We start from the raw sequence: 3524 nt of genomic DNA, 5'->3' as shown, positions 1-3524 counted from the left end.
TCCTCAAATCCTGATGCCACATTTTCTTCATCGATTATTTGCTCAGCATACAGGTTGAATAAATATGGTGAAAGACTACAACCCTTTCTCAATTTTGAACCATTCAGTGTTTGCATGTTCTCTTCGAACAACTGCCTCTTGGTCCAGGTACAGATTCCTCGTGAGCACAATTAAGTGTTCCAGAATACTCATACTTCACAATGTTGTCCATAGCTTGTGATGATCCACACAATTGAAAGCATTTGCATAGTCAGTAAAGCACAAGTAAACCTCTTTCTGATATTCTCTGCTTTCAGCCAAGATCCATTGGACATCAGCAATGATATCCTTCATTCCAAGTCCTCTTCTGAATCCAGCTTGAACCTTTGGAAGTCTCTGTCAATGTATGCTTGCAGCCATTTCTGTATTACCTTTAGTAAAACTTTATTCACATGGGATATTGAAGACATTGTCCGATGATTTCCACATTCCATTGGTTCACCTCTCTTTGGAATGGGCACAAATACGGATCTCTTCCAATCATTCATCCAGACAGTTGTCTTCCAAATTTCTTGACAGAAATGAGTGAGTGCCTCCTGTGTCAATTCACTCTTTTGAAAGATTTCAATTCATATTCCATCAATTCGTGGTGCCTAGTTCTTTGCCAATTCCTTCAATGCACTTTGGACTTCCTCCTTCATTATCATTGGCTCTTGATCATATACTACCTCTTGAAATGGTAAAGTGTAGTATCAGCAAAAATGTGGGAGACTTCAGAGAGATGGTTTGGCACAAGCATAGTAGCAATTTTGAGGATGGCACAGAACCAAACCTGTAGTATATAGATAGGATCACTAAGGGTTGGAAATGACCAGGCAGCATATAACAACAACTACAACAATAAGTTGGGACTGTCCTGAAGGCCATTAAAAATAATAATGAAGTTTCTCTTATCCTATAGAGACACGGCTGCTAATGTAAATGTTACTACTGGATTTTATATTTGCTTGATTCCTTTTATCCTTTCTTTCCCCCAGTTTTCCCATTTATAATAGGAAAATATGTATTGTGCCTATTCCACTATTTGAAACAGGCCACTTGTTGTCTATATTTCACAGATTCACAAATAAAAGTAATGTTGCTCAACGATAGACTATGCATAAAATTTCAATCATATTGGATTTAGATAATTCAGAAGATGATATTTTGAGTTATAATTTATTTAAGAATTTTGGAATGATGTGATGAGATGAAATTATTTTGTATGTGGCAAGAGCATAAATTTTGGAACCAAAGATTAAAAAGTAGTTGATTGAATTTTCCTGTCCAATATATGTGCTATGAATCCTAACATATTTGTATATGGTTATCGTCCATTTAATAATGGACTGTCTTTGTTAATGAATAAGGATTAGTGTAGAGTACATATAAAAGATATTAAGCTAGGAAGCAGAGATGGGGAAGATTACTGCCAAACCACATGGAGATTTCCAAGGAACCAGGAAACAAGTTAATGGGACAAGGACTTTTCTCGCAGAGCAGACAGAGAAAGTTTTTCCTTAGAATATGCACTCTAGACTCTTTGAACTGCAAGGTGAGTGGTTCAAGTTCACTAGCCACTCCTTGAAAACCCTATACAGGGTAATTATGGGTTGGAATAGACCCAAGGACACTTAACAGCAACAGTCTCAAACTGTGAAAAATAAATTCCTGTTTCTTAAAGCCATTCATATTTTATATCCCCTTGTGTTAGCACTAGGAAAAACAAGACAGTGACAAAGCCTGAATTAGAGAGGATGAAACGAAGGCCTTGATGGAAAGAGTAATAGGGCTGTCTAGGGTTGCTGTGGTGCTGTGGGCTAACACATCAGACTGCAAAGTCTATTGAGCTCCAAGGTCTGTGGTTAAAACTCACCAGCTGCTGTTTGTAAACCCTCTACAAGGTTGCTATGGGTTGGAATCAACTCAACAGCACTTAACAACAACAGGGGCAATAGGGAGTCCTGGTGTGGCATTGTAGAGTAATCACTGAACAGCAAGCTTGGTTTGAACCATAGAGCCAGAAATTCAAGTTCATTTTCTGCTCCTCCAAAACCCTATACAGGGTTGCTATCAGTTAAAACCAACCCAATAATACTTAGCAACACCAAAAAAGGGGTAATATGTTTGGATCCGAGTCTAAATAGAAAGTGGAACTGATAACTGCAAACCATAAAGAAAGGTTTTTATCACTTCAAAGTATTTGAAAAGGTGAAATTTTACTGAAAGTGTTAGGGAGATGATAGAACAGGGATGGAAGGAAGGACAAACAGATCCCCCCTCCCTCCCATGGCTGTAACCACCAATGTAGACCCCCACTTCTACCCCTACCACCACTGCCCCTGGTGGTAACCACCAATGGCCACAGATAAAATAACAAGATAACTAAACATTGAGACAAAAAATGAAAAGCCTATAAGCTAAAAGAATGGCAGAGATGGACATTTTAAAGAATGGTAGTGGTATGCTGTGGAGTCGGTTCCAACTCTTAGGGACCCGGTATAGAGTTTCCAAAGCTGTAAATCTTTATGGGAGCAGAAAGCCTCATCTTTCTCCCACAGGACCACGAGTAGTTTTGAACTGCTGACCTTGAGGTTAGCAATCCAATTCATAACCACTACACTACCAGAGCTCTAAACAGAACCATGTTAGATGTCTTTCTCACAGGCTTTCAGAGATAGACTCACTAGAGCAAACTTTTGCTTTCTATTAAACTTGCTCATGCCTCATGTTCCCAACACCTCATCTGAATCTGAGACTCCTTGCCAGAAGTCCAGGAGAATTCCCTTGAATAGAATGGTAACAGAGATACGTTCTGATTTAAAAAAAAAATACTGAGATACTTAGTCACTAGAAAACCTACAGTACAAAGAACTAGGAAATAAATTTGCTAGATAAAGGCATATGATAGTGTTTGAGACTTCCAGTTATGGCGGTGGCAGAAGAAAAGTCAGGTAGGACAGGCTCTGTGGGGGGAGGGACTGAAAACCCAGAGAAGCTGCCTTCATGGAACAGATCCAGAGCTCTGGACCAAGCATAAGACACAGGGAGTCAGTTTCCCACACCCACCAGTTGAAAAATCATGGTATAAAGGAAAATATTGTGATTTAGGAATCGATCCAGACACAGGAGTCCCTATGTGGTCACCCTGCCTGGGCTGAGTTCAGAGGGAGGGGCTACAGCCCCACTGACACAGTGAACTAGCACTAAAACCCTGTGCAGGAACTTTTGCAAAGAAGGTGTGAGGGGATTCTACACATTTCTTCCTCATCTTCCCTGTCGCTCCTTCTCTGCCCAGCCCAGATGCCTTCACGTGGGTGGGTGTACACCCCCAAAAGAATTCAGCATTGAACCCACAGTTTTCCCACAGTACAGAGAGGAATACCCCCATTGGTCCCACAGCCAGATTCTTTGGCAGCTGCTTATGACATCTGACTCTGGGTCCCAGCCCTAATGTTAACTTGTGCAGGACCGTTTACTTCTGCCTCCCAGCGCAAAAAAAAAAA

General features: G+C 40.5%; 1 pseudogene; it reads left to right on the top strand.

Annotated features, from left to right (window-relative positions):
* The first annotated feature begins 2947 nt into the window (after window positions 1–2947).
* LOC102819004 overlaps window positions 2948–3524 on the top strand; it is a 197346-nt pseudogene continuing 196769 nt past the window's right edge.

This window comes from Chrysochloris asiatica, unplaced genomic scaffold (genome assembly GCF_000296735.1).
Source record: "Chrysochloris asiatica unplaced genomic scaffold, ChrAsi1.0 scaffold00468, whole genome shotgun sequence".
NCBI lineage: Eukaryota > Metazoa > Chordata > Mammalia > Afrosoricida > Chrysochloridae > Chrysochloris > Chrysochloris asiatica.
Note: the sequence above shows the minus strand (reverse complement) of the source record. Positions and strands in the feature narration are given on the sequence as shown.